This window comes from Heterocephalus glaber, unplaced genomic scaffold, assembly GCF_053883595.1.
Source record: "Heterocephalus glaber isolate CG9 unplaced genomic scaffold, H.glaber_assembly_v1.0 deba00001444, whole genome shotgun sequence".
Lineage (NCBI taxonomy): Eukaryota > Metazoa > Chordata > Mammalia > Rodentia > Bathyergidae > Heterocephalus > Heterocephalus glaber.
The window spans coordinates 2,630,635-2,648,576 of NW_028258297.1; the positions used below are offsets into that span (position 1 = coordinate 2,630,635).

At 44.9% G+C, this 17,942-nt stretch overlaps 1 pseudogene; it reads left to right on the forward strand.

Annotated features, from left to right (window-relative positions):
- Positions 1 to 463: 463 nt before the first annotated feature.
- Positions 464 to 17,942, forward strand: part of LOC101714485 (sodium-dependent phosphate transport protein 2B-like) — a 71,442-nt pseudogene continuing 53,963 nt past the window's right edge.

Here is a 17,942-nt window from a genome sequence, read left to right on the forward strand (position 1 = left end):
AGCCCGCCGGCATGTTTTCTTCATGTATCAGATTCCAGCAACAATATGCCATTCTCTCTGAATTCTTTTCAAGTGTCTGGTACACATTCGTGCCTCTTGATAGCTATTATTACAGTGCCCAATGCAGTCCAATGCCAGATGACAGAATGAAAACTGGAAAAAAAATCACCATCCCATATACTTAACTTCGTGGGCAGAATAACACTGCATCTGGATGTCTGAATGTGTTCCGTTGTTTGACTGAATTTTCAGTTTTCACTGAGATGTTTGGCATCAAGGAGAATAGTCACACTCAAAATAACATTAACATGGGCAAGCTCTTATATTATAAAGTAAAAAGCACTAGCACTTTTGAAATGTAACCACTCTACAGTTTTCCTAGGGCTAAGGTACACTTGCCAACGAGTTTGTTTGGGTTAGCTTTATCACCTTCATCACTATCATCATCATCACTGCTATCACCATGACCATCACCATCACAGCCACCATCATCATCATCGTCAACATCATCATCACCATCACTGCCACCATCACTACCACCGTGACCATGATGACGACCGACTATCACTATCAACATCACCACCACCACTGTCACCATCGTCACCATCATGACCAGCAGATGACCATCATCATCACTGTCTGCAACCATCTGTAACTAGACACACAATTCTATGCCCAGCGTGTTCTACAGATTACCTTTAATTTCTGCAAACTTGTGTCCCAAGCACTAGATTGTTTTATTTATTTATTTCAAATAAGTCTTGGAGATGTAAGTGACTTTTCAAAACTAAATAGCAGTAAACTGTAGGGTTGGACCCAGATATCTGAAACACTCCAGCCCTTTCCATCGCGCCAATGCCCTCCTCTGTGTGCTCAAGTGCCTGAAAATTGTGACCTGCTGCAGTGACAAAGGAACCTAGCAGCCAGCTCCCTGCCCTCTTGGATGGCTGAGAAAACTGCTTGTGCTCTGAGTTCTTCTTCCAGCCTTGTTGGTGTCTCCCCTCCATGAGACGACCTCCTATGAATAGCCCTGCAAAGGCCACACCTCCATCTGAGACCTTGAGCTGAGACCTCCCCAGCTCCCCATGTGCTCCTGCTCCCTTTTGGGGACCCAAGAAGTGTTTACAGTCATGGGCACTGTGTGGACCTCACCTCAAGAAGAGACATGCTTTGTATGAGGAAAGAGGGGCTCAGAGCCACCAACAACCTATGCCCAGGCCATACTCCACCACCCAGCCACCAGGGGGCCTCAGAAAGGCCTCAGAGCCCGAGACATCCTGGGAGTTAGTCTGCCTCTCTACTTCCTTTCTGACCTGCACTCAACACCTCCCAACCCTACTGGATTTGCCATCAAAACATTTCTTTACTTCCTCTCTCCTTCTCCCCATCCAACCCTGCCACCCGGGTGCACTTAGCTTTCCCTCTATGGGATGGTCTTGCTGAGGCCCCAAGGGCTCAGAGGATCAAACACATGAGACCCTGCAGTTGCCCTTGACTCCCGCCACTTTCCAGAGCCCTGTGCCCAGGATCCACCAGGTACCATACCCTGTGGAGTCACTGCTTCTCTTACCTTCACCTGCTGTAGTAGTCTGGGCCTCCCTACCCCTTGGGCCTCTGCAGTAGATGTCAGACCAGCTGCCAGTCCTGCATCCGCATTTCCACTAGCACAACATTCATGCTTGAAACCTTCAGTGCATCCCTACTGTGTGTCGTGTTTTGTCCATGACAGTGAGTGTGGCCTCCATGGTCCCTCCAAGTCCAGCTGTTTGGTCTTCTCCAGGTTCACCTTGGCCACACTCCCCTCCCACCTGCTGCAAACCCCAATGTACAACTCAGGCCCTAAACATTCTTTCCCAGTCACACTGCTTCCTGGCCTCACCCCTAGGGTGCCTAGCTTCTTCAGAAGAGCTTGTCAGGCTCCTCCTTCCCCTATCTGGCTGAGTACCCCGTGGGCCGTTGGCAACGCCTGTGTCCTGCAGGAAGCACCAGCATCTACAGAGCTGAAATCAGGTTGTTCACTTTCCTGTCTCCTCCTCCCCCTCCACCCCCAGTGGAAGGTTCCCTGGCCCCCAGTCAAGTGTCCTCTCTGTGGCAGCACTCAGCACCCAGCAGTGCCCAGCAGCATCCAAATGTGCTGACTTCATGGCACAGGACTGCAGGCTCTGAGGCCCACACAGCAGGTGGGCACAGCTGTTTCTTGGTTTCAATGGGAGGTGCTGAGCCGCAGGCATCAACACAAGAGGCATGGACGGATCCTCCCACCGAGTTAAAGAGGGGAACTGAAATCTGCCATACACCAGGAATCAGTTACCTGACTTAATGCTCTCAGCAGCATCTGAGAGGCCTTTGTACCAGTGTACAGGTGGGACAGTGAGGCTGGGTGACAGTGTGCCTGGGATGACGTCCAACAGGATTTCTGGAGGTGCAGTCCTCAACCCCTGCCACACTCACCATGTACCATGCTCTTCCCAAACTGTCTCCTTCAGCACGCAGAGAAACAGCCTCCCATGGCCCCAGCCCCCATCACAACAAGAACCTGATGACCAACAGCACGCAGAAACCCAGTGGCTTCACTGTGACATCACTGCAGCTTAGCAGCCACCCCATTAAGGCAGCTCTGTCCCCTCTCACTCACTTCCCTGCCTCACTGGAGCTGGACGGTTCTGTTTGAGGGGCTCCCAGTCTGCCCCTCCCCACTCCACCCAGCTGCCAGGCCCTACAGCCACTGTGTCTGCTGAGGGACAGTGCCTGTGCATCACCCAGGATCCTCCAGTTGGAGTTGGACAGCTTTCAGGCAGACGGCTCTTCCCTGTGGCCGTTCCCTTGGCAAGACAGGGAGACGAGCAAAGGGGTGGCATAGAGTGGATGATGGACGGGCCCTTGTCAGCCCACACTTCCTGCTCCACAGACGCAGCCTGTGTGTAGAGCAGGGCTGCCACTGAGGAGGAAGCCAGGGGCTCAGGGTCTGCCCTTTGCCCACAGTGACAGACAGCTAGGGGTCCCACACGCTGCTTCTTCCAGCTCCTCTTGGGGCCACTACATCAGGCGCTGCACTCAGTGACTTCTTTAAGTGCATTTTAGGGAGTGAGAGCGCAAACATGTATGTAAGAAGTTAAGAAGTATAGGGGCAGGCATGGTGTGGGAACATCACTTACAAACACAGTGGCGCCTCTTAATTCTGGAAGCCCAGGTCCTGGAGTGTGGGCTTGGCCCAGAGTGTGCGGGAGAGGATAAAGAGGGTGCTGGTGGTGCTAATGGTGATGATGGTGAGGACTTCAGCTCTGGGCTTTGCTTGCAAATTGTAAGATAGCAATAGTGTAAGTACTGGCCTCAAGGGAGGTTTCAGAGACTGCAGGGAAGCGTATGAACACAAAGAAAGAACCCAATATACATTAGCTGTGAATATTTTCTCCTGAAAGACAAAGACTCTTGCTCCCAGAGAGGTTTAAAATGCATGGCCTGGGCCTGAGCTCTTAACAGAGGAAGGATGTGATGGATGAGCTGTTTCCTCCCATCTGTCCTCCACTTATGACCGAAGACCCAAGCACACAGTTTCCAAAGCATCCACACACAAACTCCTATCAGAACTTGGAAAATAGAATGTGATGATGGGTGGAAGAATAGGATTGGGGAGGACCCACTTCCAGACTATGGTCCCTGCCATGGAAGAGGGACGTCCAGGCACATTTGCTAATGGTAGGAGGCAGGGTGGATAACAGCAGTGACCCCACAAACTCCAAGCGTGCCTGGTTCCAATGTCCAGGGCCATGGCGGGTGCACTGAAGGTCTCCAGGATCCTCAGTCCCTGCTTATCATCCCACAGGGTCCCCTCCAGTGCATGTGAGCTGGCCTGACCCTCCCCCTGCCTCTGATGTGACCTAGCAGGACAGGAAGCCATGATCCAATACTGCCTGGCTGTGCCCTCTAACCCGCAGCACCAACCAGCCTCTGCTGCCCCTACAGAGGACACTACACTCTGCTATCTTGCTCCAGTTCTTCTGCATCTGGGAGAGATCGATTTCGTAGCACATTCTGCCTCCCATCCCAAATTCAAGGGCAAGGGCACATTCACCACTCTGGTGAGCATCAGCATCGAAGCAGGCTACTCCAGTGCCCTTTCTCAGTGTCAGCTCCAGCCTAGCCCTCCATGGAGCAGCAGGTGCTGCCAGAGAGCCACACACCTGCCCCTGTGCACGAGGACCAGCGCTCAGGTGGCACTGGGGACCTGGCACCTTGGATTCTGAGGCAGGTATCCTCAAGCTAGAAGAAGCAAGTGCTTGTCTTTGAGCCTTTTTTCGAATCACTCCATTTAAATACACAGAAAAGTGATTGGCTGATAGAGAAGACAGAAGCCAGGTGTGACGGTGCATACTTATAATCATAGCAATTTTGGAGGCTGAGGCAGGAGGATCCAAATTTGAGTCTCATCTGGGTAATTTAAAGACTTAATGAGACCGTATCTCAAAATATAAAGTAAAAAAAAGAGCTGGGATGTAGGTTACTTGGTTTCAATGCCCCTAAAAAGGAGATAGATGAATAGATAGATAGATAGATGATAGAACAAATGTAAGTCATTAAGATAGGTAGACAAATGTGATTGATCAACAAATCAATATGAATAGTGACTAGTGAATAGACAGGTTGATACATAGACAGGCAGGCCGTCCACACACCACTAGACTAGCCCACCACTCCCACCCCTCCCAGCAGCCCTGACCCCCGAGCCTGCTCCCCATCCTCAGTCCCTTCTCCCCCAGCTCACACTGGACACTGCCACCCCCCACCACCCCATTGCTCCCCTGAAGTCCCTGCTGTGAAGCCCCACGGCCTCTGGATTTCCTTCCTTGGTCTCTTGCTCCTCAGGCACGGGCTCTGGCAGGCTCCTCACAGAGACCCTGCCTGCTGGACCTGGGCCCCGGCCCCACCCTGGGTCACTGTGTTCCCTGCTCCTCCACATGGACAGGAATGGATTTCAGTGGATGCTCACTGAAGATGTTCAAGATTTCTTCCTCCAATTTCTTGTAAGAAGTCCAGAAAACCATCTCAGGAGACTAAAACTGTGGTGAGACAGGAAAGATGTGGCTAGTTCTCTGCAGAAACAGCTGTGAGCGATGTCATCGGCAACACCAGTCACCGTGACATGGTATCATCAGTGACCCCAGCATTCCATCCAGTGCTGTTATTACAGCCAGCAAGGAGGTGCCAGACAAAGGCCCAGAGTGGTCAAAGGTGTTGCCACGATCACACAGAACCTGTCTCAGACTGCAGTGCCCACTGTGCTGGGTCACTGGCCTTCACCAGCTCCTGGTCTTCACCCTCGGGAGTGGTGAGTCTGTCTGAACACAGCATCCCTCTGCCACACTCACCGTTGAGCTCTGGGCAGCCAGTGCCACCTCCTTCCTTCTGCCCAGCACAGAGAGCCCTGCCTGCAAGGCCAGTGGGGTCTCAGAGCAGGGGCAGAGATGGCTCGGGTCACCAGAGCCCGGGACCTAGGTCTGGGGCAGAGAGTCGGACTGGAGAAGGTGGATAGGGCTCCTCCTTTCTTCCTTTACTCCTTTCTTTCTTGTTTCTTTTCTCCTCTTCTAAAGCAGCACTTAGTAAACTATGTCAAGTGTAGATTGTATCTAGAAGCATTTATCTGTGAAGATTTTGGTATGCATCTCCAAAGGAAGCCTGTTTTAAGCATATCCACAATTTCAACAAATATCCAAAAATACTAAGCTTTGCCAACTAAATTTTTAATTTTTGTTAGTTTGAATGTGAATCCAAGTAAAACTCATATTTTAAAACTGGTTTTTGTCTCCAAAAACTTTTTTTAAGTCTCCAAGTCTTAACCCTCACCTCCTCTTCCTGTGCAGCATGTAGTATCCCAGAAAGAACTGAGTTGTTCTCCCAGTGCTCCAGAATCTGCGGTTTGCACGGTCCGGCCCTCACGGTGTCTGCAGATTTGAGGTCTCTGGCTGAACTTGATCAGATTTCATTGTTTGGGTGTGGACTCTGCGCTCTGCTTCCAGCAGGGACACATGACAGCTGGAGATGTGATGTCCCCGTCTCTGAAGGTCACTCTAAGCCTGTTAGCACAGTAAGGTGGCTCATGGTGACACTCCAATCCTGACACTAGGTCGTCATTTAGCAGCTGGACTATTTATGTGAGAAGGAACCTCTTGTTTCCAAGATCCATTTACCCGGAAGTAAGGTTCTTATATGCAGAGCCAGAATAGCTGCTTATTTCTTTCCCTGTCCTAATTTTCAAAATAATTAGAAAAATACATAGATTCACTAACAGTCTGTAGTATAATAGTGATCTTTTTGTCTCACTTTTACTTTTAATACAAACTTAAGGATTTAAACAAATTCAGTGGCTTGTATCTGTTGAAGAGTCTAATGATGCTAATTTTGCCTGTCTCTGGTTGTAAGAACCTTTTCAAGTTTGACTGAATCTTCACACCCTTGTTTATTGCCTTCTTCCTCTTTCTTTAGGATTTTTATGACTGTAGCAAAGTACACACAATGTACATTGCACACTGTCTCATGGTGTACAATTCCGTGGCATTAAGCACATTCACAGGTCTTGAAACCAGCACTAGTACCAGTTTCACAATTTTTCATCACCTCCCAGGAAACTCTGCACACACCTGTCCACAGAAGCATTATTCACTGTAGTCACAAGTGGGCACAGCCCCACTGCCCATCAGCAGATGTGTGGATACACAGCATGTGACACAGCTGCGCACTAGAGCATTATTCAAACCTGAAGAGAGAACTTCTGACCCAGGCCCCACTGTGGGTGAGCACTGAGGACACACCAGGAAGTGGAAGGAGCTGTGTGGTCTCTGTGTCCTTCAATGTGGCCCCCATACCAGAGTCAACCAACCACAGAGTGGAAATATTTGGAAAAACAATTGTGTCTTCTGCAGCACACACAGACGGTTTCCCCTAAAGCATAAAGTACAACTACTTACAGCACGTGTGGGTTGCAGTGAGTATCTTAAGTCATCTAGAGATGATTTAAAGTATACAGGAGGAGATACATTGGACATAGGCAACCCTAACCTTTTACACCAGGGCCCCGAGCACCCATACACTTAGTGTCCATGGAGGACCCTCAGGGACAGCGTACTGAGGTCACCCCAATAAAGAGTGTGCTGCTCATTCTGTCCTCGATGTGTTCCCCCGTCTCCATTCAGTCAACCAGCCTTTCCCTAAAGCCACTTAAGAGGGTGACTTTGCATCTCTTTGTCACCACTTGACACACAGCTAAGTTCCTATGTTTGTTTCATGTTGCCTCTACATTTAGAAATTCCCCTTTTACATTTATTTTCATGTTAAATTAGGTAAAATTTCAACGTCAAATCTATATTCAAAGCTGTTCAATTTCTTCCCTGTCTCTTTCACCCTATCCTTTTGGAACTCTCTATTTATATATGGTTTCAGTTTATGGTTCATAATTCTATTATTTTAATATATGCATTTACCAATAAAATACCTAGAAATACTATGTATTTTATGTAATATCAGCGACATGACATAGACAACCCAGGTTTATGGAATTCAAAATTTATGCAATTTGAGGTTTCTTCTTCAAGCAAAAAAATAAAGGCAAAAGATTTCTCTTTGGAGAACTTTGTGAAGCAGAGGGCCACGTCTGGTAGGAAGGGCCCTGGAGCTCAGCACCTTTGGCTTCATGGCATTTCCCGGGTCTGCAACTTTCTGTCCTTACCTTCAGCACTGCATCTATGAGTGGACCCCTGGAAGTGTGGTCCCAGGTCCAGCTGTGCTAGACGTCATCAAATCCTCTCCTTCAGAAGCCATTTTGCATTCACAGCATTGACACTTGTAGTGTCTGTGCTGCCCTTCTCTGGGCCTGGCTAGTCCCGTGGTGTCTCTCATGAGGAGTGAGGTTGTGCCTCTTCACTTCTCCACTTCTTTTCAATTGAATTATCCATTCCCATCTCTACCCCCTTTTCCCCCTTTTATCAGATCAGTTTACTGCTGTCTCTCTTGGAAGAAGATAGATGGTACCATTTCATGCAGCCAACTTTCCGTCATTCTTGTTCAAGGTTAGATATTATTCTGAGCTACACTTGCCAATTTGTTCCTCCTAATGAGACATATGACCAGGTAATTCAGATCCAGGGAAAAGGTGCATTTTGATTAAGGTAATTTTTTTCACAGTGCTGGGATCTGAACCCAGGGCCTTTGCACTGAGCTATAACCCTTCCCTGTGTCCTGAAGTTCTCTATTTTTATTTTTGATTTTGAGACCAAGTCTAGATTCTAAACTGCTAAATCACCCAGGTTAGGCTGGAACTTGCCATCCTCCTGCCTTAGCGTCCCAGAGTACTGGAATTACAGGCACGCACCACCATGCCTGGCCAATTGAGATCATTTTAAATTTGTGAAACATTTTAGGGAGATGAATTTACATATTCCTATCTAAAACACAGAGCTTCTTTTCCTTTGTTCAAGTTCATTTTATTGTCTTTAAAAGAGTTTTATAGTTTACTCCATATAACTTATGAATGGTTCTTTTTAAGCTTATTCTTTGGAGATGTGTGTGCATGTGTGTGTGTGTGTGTGTGTGTGTGTGTGTGTGTTTGTGTGGTGTGAGTGAAGATGTGGATTGGCTGGGGATTTAGCTCACTGGTTCTGTCACCTGCCTTGCAAGTGCAAGGTCCCAAGTTTGATCCCTGGTGCCAACAAAAAAAAAAGATGAGGATGGGGCATTTGTATATAAATATGTGTGGTTCTTGTGTGGTATGTTACAAGTGTGTATATTGGGTGTGTGGGTATTGTATGTGGGTGTGTGAGTGTGTGATGTGTGGTATTATAAAGTATAACACTTAGAATATAGGTAACCACATGTTCAAAATGCAGGGTTTCTCCATTACTCAAGGGCTCCTCAAATGACCCACAGTGGCCATAATTCTGGCTTCCTTCAATCTATGCCTTCCTGTGAGCTGGCAACCATTAATCTGCCCTCCACCTTTACAGCTTTGTCAGCTCAGTAATGTTCCATAAGCAGAGTCTTAAGAGTGTGGCACCCCGAGAGAGACTTCGGTCACTTACTCATCTCCCTAACGCTTCACCTAATTGCTACACTATCAATAGTTCCTTCCCTTCCTTTGCTGAGCAGGATTTCGAGGTATGGGCACGAAGTACTGCTGTTATGTCACAGGTCCCCATGCAAGGCTTGTGTGTGGGTCTAGGACTAATAAATAAAGTGGCTTCCACAGGCCTGCATGGGTTCACAGAGGGTGAAACTGCTGGACCTCGTAGCAGTCACAGGTTCGCTGTTGAAAGCCGGACAAGCTGTTCCCCAGAGTGGCTGCGTGTCCTGCCAGCAACATCTGGGTGACTCTGTTGGCCCCCTGCTCACTGGCATTTCTTGTCCTTGGCATTTGTATTTTACCCACTGGTGGATGTGTGGTGATTCCTTTTCGCATGTGTAACTGGCATCCTCCGTGGGGAGCAATGCCGAGCGCCCCTCCTGTGTTTATTTGCCGTCTCTATACCCTCTCTGGTAAAATCTCTCCTCGTATCTCTGGCCCATTTTGGATTTTATGCTAAATCCGGAGAGGCCTTAATATATTTTCCATAATAGTTCTCTGTCAGATACGGGGCTGGCATGTATTTTACCCATTTGATATCTTTTTTCACACTTAGGAAAAGTCTCCCACAAAGCAAAAGTTCTTAATTTAATGAGATTAAACTTATCAATTTTGACCTACAATGGATTGTATTTCCAGTGCTAAGTTAAGAACTCTCTGTCCAGTCTTATATTTTCTCTGCAAGTTTTACAGTTTTACATTCAAGTCCATGATCCATTGTAAGTTAATTTTTATATAAAATGCAAGAATTAGTTCAGGCACTTTGTTTTAATGTGTTTTTTTAATTTTGCCTACAGATATAGAATTGTTTTGGTATAAATTGTTGCGAAGAGTATACTTCTTCCACTACATTGCTTTTGAAGTTTTGGCAAGAATGAGTCTGGCATATTTATAAAGACCTATGCATGGATTTTGGCCCATTGACTTATATAAGTGCCTGCTGATGCTCCACAGCCTTGGTTACAATAGATATATGAAATTCTGAAGACTAGGTAGAGTGCACCAAAAGGCACAATCAGCAGAGTGGGAGACAATCATGGAAAGGGAGAAAATATCTCAAATCGTATAACCAGTAAAGGTTTAGTATGCATAACATATAGAAAACTCCTATAATTTAAACAACAATTAATGAGCTTTTAGAAAATGAGCAAAGGACCTCAGTAGACATCTTCCCAAGATATGCGAAAGACCAATGATCACATGAAAAAAGACCCAACACTAACAGTAAGGAAAATGAAAATTCAAACTGAAAGGAGATACTGCCTGTGCCTCTTGGGGTGACCACTCGACCAATGGAACGGAAGGGCTGGTGCAGACAGGAGGAGTTGGACACCTGTGCAAAACAACACAGCTGCTGTGGACAACAGGATGACAACTCCCCAGAAGTAAAGATAAAATTTCCACAGGATCCAGGATGCCACTTCTAGCTATATACTGAAAAGCACTGAGAAAAATCTCAAAGACTTGTATATTGCCATGTCCGTGGCCACACCAGTCCCCACATTAAGAGGTGAAAGCAGCCCATGTGTGGATTATCAAAGTGGACAAAGCAAACAGGGTCTGTACTCACCATGGCATTCGCTGCATCAGGAGTGAACCTCATGGACATTATTTGAAGTGAAACAATTCAGTCACAAAAGGCAAATGTTATATGGGGTCCCTGAAGTAGTCAGACCCATAAACACAAAAACAGAACAGAGGTTGCCAGGGGCTGGGAAGAGGGGATTGGGTGTTGTTTTTTTTATAGCAACAGAGTTCAGTTTGCAGATTAATTATACAACAATGTGAAAATACTCACCGCTATTGAACTATACACTCAAAATTGGTTAGTCTAGTCAATTTTACATGTATTTACCCCAAATAAAATTTTAAAGTTAGATGTACTGATACTCTCCATTGTATTATCCCTTTCCAAAATCCATGGAGCTATTTTAGTATCCTTTCCTTTCGTATAAACCACGTGACAATCTTGCCTATTGCTCTAAAAATCTTGCTGACTTTGGCAGGCATTGTATTAAACCTATACATCCATTTGGGTAAAACTGGCACTTTACTACAGTCCAGTTTTTAAATTTATGCTCTTGTCTTTATTACTTCCTTCCTTCTGCTTGCTGTGGGCTTATTTGTTGTTCTGTTTTCAGGGTCTTGAGGGGGAAGTTTAGATTCTTGATTTGAGACTTTTCCCCTTCAATAACACATGCATTCAGTGATACAAATTTCCCTCTCAGAGCTGCTTTGGCTGTGTCCCATGTTATGTTTGCATTTTCATTCTGTTCAAAGTACTTTTTAAAACTTCCCCTGAGACTTCTTCGTTAACCCATAGAGTACTTAGAAGCATGCTGTTTTGTTTCCAAGTGTTTAGAGGTTTTTCTGCTATTATTCTATGACTCGCTTCTTGTTAGATTCCGCTGTGATTAGAAAACACACAGTATGGCTTCAGTTCTTGAGTTTATGATTTGTTTCACGGAGAGGATGTGTCCTATCTTGGTACATTTCCATGGACACTCAGAAAGAAATTGGGAGGCAGCCTTGGGTGAGCGCCAATTGGGTCCCACAGGTTGGTGGAGTTTAGGGGTTTCCTCAGCTGTCAAGCGAAGAAAGCTGAGCCCTTCACCTCTAACCGAGGATTTGTCTATTTCTCTTTCATTTTTGCCAATTTTGCAGCTGATTGGTGGGCAAATGTAAATGTAAGATTTCTAAGTCTCCATGATAGATTGACTCTATTACTGTTACATAATTGCCCCTTGCTGTCCCCAGAAGCTTTCTTTAGTCTGAAGTCTATTTTATCTGGCATTAATGCAGCCACTCCTGCTTTCTTTGATCAATGTCTGCATGACACACCTTTCCTCATCCTTTTACTTTCAGTCTGCATATAATATTGCAGATGGAGTAAGTTTCTTAAAGACAAAATATTCTTGAGGCCACTATGCAACCCTCTGCATCTTATGCATCTTAATTGGTGTATTTAGGTCATGTGCATTTATCAGTAAGAGCTTCAGCATTTCAACTTCGTTTCTCTCCCTCTCTCTCTCTCTCTCCTTCCTTCCCATGGGTTATTTGAACATTTCTCAGAATTCTGTTTTGTTTCACCAGTAATGTTTTTGTTATTCATTTTTTTTGTTAGTATGTGTGTCCAGTACATAATGATTACATTCCTCTTGTAGAGTTGGTACAAGCACATGCCACATCTTAATTCCCTTTCTCATACCCATTTCCTTCCCTCCCTCTTTCAGCCCAAAGTATAAATGAAGAACAAGGGCTGGGGATTTAGCTCAGTGGTTTCACCGCCTGCTGCGCAAGGCAAAGGACCCAAGTTCGATCCCCGGTACCAAATAAATAAATGAATAAATAGCAAAATAAAAGATAGATAACAGGAAGTGGGGAGGTAGAGCTTTCTCAGAGGGGTAGGGGATCATCAGGGGTGTTTGGAAGCTCATCTCTGCATAGCACCTTCAGCAGCCATCCTAGGTAAGCACTACAGAGCACATGTGAGCCTGATCACAGACACAGGTGACATCCTTTGCTCACTGCAGTGAGGTATGGGAGCGCCACCTGGCATTATGACTCCCAATCTCCCCAGTTAAGGATTCCCTTAAATATTCCCTCTGTGTATGTCGAGAAGCACTTCAATACACATTGCTTCAAGCTTTCCATGTGAGTGCTGAGGTGGCCAAGGGCCTGGTCAGCACTCTCTGAATGTTCACATGCTTACCTTCATTCCGCTTTGATGCCCTGTGACTCCTTCTTTTCTTGTTGCAAGAATTTCCTTTAGCCATTCTTTTCAGCCAGCTGCGCTAGTGACAGATTCTCCTGGTTTTCTTTCATCTGAGAATGTCTTCATTTCCCCATCACTTGTTTTGTTTTGTTTTGTTTTGTTTTTGGTACTGGGGATCCAACTCGGGACCTTGCACTTTCAAGGCAGGCGGTGGCACCACTGAGCTAAATCTCCAGCTCTCTTTCATTTGTAAAGGGTATTTTCCTGGGTGTAGGATTTTAAATTGACAGATTTTTTTTTTTTTTTTTTTTTTTTTGCTAGTAGCTGAAAAATATTGTGTCATTTCCTCCTGGTCTCCCTGGTTTCTGATGACAAATTCACTGTCATTCAAACTATTTTTCCCCTCTAGGTTACGTGTAGTTTTTCTCTGGCAGCTTTCAATTTTTTTTTCCTTTTTTTTTTTTCCACCTTGCAAAAGTTTAATTATGATGCATCTTGGCATGGATTTCCTTAAGTTTATTCTGTTTGTGATTTTTTTTCCCCAGCTTCTTGAATCTGCAGATTTATATATCTTGCCAAATTGGACAGTTTTCACCCGTGACTTCTCCAGGTCCCTTTCATCCTGACTCTTTGTCTTTTCCTTCAGGGACAAAAGGACACACTGACCAGACCTTCACTGTAATCTCTCAAGCCCCTGGGCTCTGCTTGTCTTCTTCTGTCAGTCTGTCTCCTCTATGTTACCCTGGCTGGGTCATTCCCAACATTCCATCCTCGGCTCCTTGATGCTGCTCTGGGTCCCTCCATCTTCTGTGGGGTCTCATCCACTGTGCTTTCTAATTTCTGCTGCATTTTTCAGTTTGGAAATGCCTGTTTCTCTTTGCCTCTCTCTTTCATTGCTGAAGCTTCCTCTGCTTTCTCCTCTTTCCCATAATTGCTCCCAGAGCCTGGATGCTTCTGCAGAGTCCTGACATCCACCATCTCCCGTGGGTGACCACTGTGTCTTTTGCATGTGGCACAGATACCCTGGTCCTGATCTTGGCCAGGGACGGTCTGCAAAATCCTGGAAGCCTGTATGAGCTTATGGTATGTTGGGTCCTCTGTTTCAGTTACAAAATAGGCTGCTGGTGCAATTACTGTCATTGTCCTTTGGCACTGATGTGGGAGGGACAAGGATTGGACCCTGTCCTGCCCATGTCACTGCCAAATGGAGAGGGGTTTAGGCCTCCAGTGACCATTTTACTACCCACACTCAGGCTCCAGTGTGGGCTGTGCTATTCCTGAGGGAAGGGTTGGTAGTGCTTCTTGCTGCAGGGTCTGTGGTCTTTGCTGGTGTGGCTGGGTGTGGCCATGGGCTCCTGCATGGACTGAGCTATCTGGAAGGTTTGTATCTCTGTGGACCCCCCTCCCTGTTCCTTTGGCTCAAGAGAGCAGGCCTTGGAGTTATTTGTTGGAATACACTGACACCCCAGGTTGTCACTTCCCCAGTTCTGAATTTGGGAACTAAAAAGCAAAAACAGACCCCAGGAGATTCACTGTCTTGTCACCCTTGGGTCCCAGCAACAGCATGTTGTTCCATCCTCACCGTTTACAGAGTCACACAGGGAGCAATCAACAGACCAGAGACAGCCTACAAAATAGGCAGGAATGTTTGCAAACCGTACAGCAGAGGAGGGTTAATATGCAAAATACAGAGTCCACCAAAAAAATGCATACAAACTTCAGGAAAAGAAAAACTTGGATAAATATTTTAATACTAAATTTATTGAGAGATCATGAGGTTAATACGTTTTACCTTTGGCCTCCACAATGACAAGAGGTGGTCAAAGTGGTGGCCGTTCGCTTCCAGACAGTTATTAGTACAGCGAGCTGCTGCTTGGGTGGCCTTGGTCCATTGTGATTGCTGCATTTCCAATTTCTTCTCTAAGGGCCGGCCGTGTAGTGGGTTTTCTGGGATCTACAACAACCTCTAGGGTCCCCCATGCGAGGTTAACACCATCTGTTGAAGAAGTGTGGCATTATTTTTCTTTTTCTGAAGTGTATATATATCTATTCGGTGGACTCTGTGTATAAGGAATTCAGGCAACTCAACAGCAAGAAAACACTCACTTAAAAATGGGGGAAACCTGAAACAGATATTTCTGAAAAGAAGACATACAAGAAAGAACCTGACAGGTGTATGAAAAATGCTCAACATTACCAATTCTCACACAAATGCTAAGTCAACTTCCACGAGCTCTCTCTTTACACCTGTTAGAATAGAACCGCCTTCAAAAGAACAGAACATAACCAGTGCTGGCAAACATGGGGGAAAGGGAAGCCTTGCATGATGTTGATAGGAGTGTTCATACAGCCATTAGAGTGGAAATTCTTCAAAACAGTTAAAAATAGAACTAGCACCATATGACCCACAATCCCACCACTAACTGTATTCCAAAGGCAGTGGCATTGCTGTGCAAAAAAAACAGCTTCACATCACATTCAGAGCATCATCATCCACAGAAGTCAGGGTATGGAGCCAACCTCGGTGCCCGTCAGGGGATGAAAGATTGAGACTTCTTATATTTGCTTCCTATGAAATGTCCAAGAGGCTTAGTTATCCTATGTGGGATAAATAGGATCAAGTATTCCATTTCCCGGAAGTAGAAGTCCTTACTGATTTCTAAATGTTAATTTTATAATATGCCACTTCTGTAAATTCTTATGCCTCCTTATTTTTTGGTAATGATTTCTTCTATTACTTGGAGACTTTTCTCAAGATATACAATTTTCTGATCTATGAACAGATGACTTTATTTTATTTTTCCTGCTTTTCCAGCCCTGTATTAGTCTGTTTTCTGTTACTATAACCAAATACACAAGGCTGCGTACTTTGTAAAGAAGGGTTTCTCGAGCTCACCATTCTGAAAGTTGAATAACATGGTGCTGGCATCTGCTTGGGTCTGCCGAAGGATTCATGCAGATAGCACCATGGTAGGAGCTCACAGGAGTGGTCAAGAGCAGTCAGGCAGTAAGACAAGAAGCAAGGGGAACTCATAACAACTTACTCTCATGGGAACCAACTGGGTCTTGCAAGAACCACATGAATCCCTTCCAAAGGTGGTACCCCAATGACCTAACTTCCTCCTACTAAGCCCCTCCTCTTAAAAGTTCTACCACCTCCTGACACTACTGGCTGGAGAACCAAGCCTGCAACACAGGAATTGGGGGCACACTCAAGCTCTGTCTAAACCATCACAGAGCCTCTGCTCTGCTCCTTCTCTCTCCTCCAATCACATATCTGAAACTCTTCCCACAATTGTGAATTCTGGGAGTGCTGCAGCATCTGTTTCCTTCCTGCCCTTAGTTGGAAGAACACTGTGTCTACCACTGAGTACCATGCTAACTCTTGGATACCTCGATTGCTGTTTTTACTGAGTGTTTTTAACATGTGTCTGTTTAATTATGCAAAATGTCTCTTCTGATTGAAATGATCAGATTATATTTCTGCTCAGCTGTGCTCATTTGATGGATTATATTAATATATTTTCTAATATTGAACACCCTCCTGTTTGTGGCAAAACAGCTACTTGGCCATGATGCATTGTATTGGTGTGCACTGTTCGCTCTTTTTAATGATGTTTTATCTAAGATTTTTGTGCATCTATATTCATCAGTGAGATTGGTCAGTGCTCTTATTTTTCAGTGAAATATCTGTCATGCTGTAGGAGCTTTATGTGCTTCACAGGAAGAATTTGGAAGGTCTCCATCTTTCACTGGACTCTGGACTCATTTAAGTACACTGTTATGAATTGATCTAATTAAACTTGGTGTGCATTCCCTGGAGATATGGGGCTTGGAAGGAGTTAGGCACTGGCCTTCTTGGCCTTTTTCTCTTCAATGGGGTTCAATTTTGTTACCTTAAACTGTTCTAGAAATATTCCCTCATAACAGCATTTGAATTTACTTGTGTATAATTTCACAAAGTAACCTTATACTGAAAAGAATAAGTCCTTCTAGATTGAATGTCTATTTACCTTTTGTCATGTCTAATTGTGTGTATTTGTGCTTTCTTTCTCCCAGTCCCATAGAGCCTTTTATCAGATCCCCTCACAGCTGGGCCATGAACCAGATTTCCGATGCATTTCCTATTTATGCCACTTTTTGCTAACTCCTTAGGGCCCATTCACACTGTTTCTTCTGTTCCCAGCTCTCCTTGGGATTACCTTGTTGTTCCTTTTCTATTTTGGGGTCTGTAGAATATTAATCCATTTGTTTTTGTCTTTTCCTTTTTAATAATACACATTAACTGTATTCTATAGATTTTTGTATTTTTGGTTTTCATGAAATTCTGTAATACTGTCCTTTATTTTGTTTTGTTTCCAAAATTTATTTACTAGCACATTTGGTGGGCAAGTCTTTCTGTTTGTTAGCGCCAATAATTAACTTCTAGTTTTATTGCTTGTGGTAAGAGAATTCCGGTTATATTATTTCTATGCTTTGGATTTAATGAGATTCTCCTTGTAGCATAAGATATGGTCGATTTGGGAGATGTTTCATATACTTTTAAAAAGAAGATGCATTGTCAATTACCAGAGTTCAGAGATCAATATATTATTTGTGAGCTCTGCCTCATTGGTCTTGTCATGGCAGCCTTCTATCTCCTTACTAATAATAGTTTGTCTTGGATGGAGAGTGGTGTGGAGAATTCTCTCATGGTGAGTGTATTGCTGTCTATTTCTCTTACAATTTCCACCATTTGAAAATAGCCTTTGTTATTAGTATGTCTGGGTGCAAATACACTAATGTCCATGGTACCTGCACTGTGAATTCAAGCCCCCGCCCTGCCACAAGGCTTAATTTCAAATCTCTTCTGATGCTAGCTGGTCTCACATAGCCTAGTCAAAGAGCAAGAGTCCTACATGCTTTATTTTCCTTTTCATTTTCCTCGGAATAAGTTTATTTGTACTTGCCTTTCATCTTTTATAATCTGTTTATTTTGGGCAAGTCTTAGGCATACAGCATCACACTGGGCTTTACCTGCTTAGCCAGTCTGAACATTATATGTCTTAGTGGCATGTAGCCTATCTCTCTATATTGTTTATCCATCGAATCAATATCTCTGTCCATATTCTGCCACAC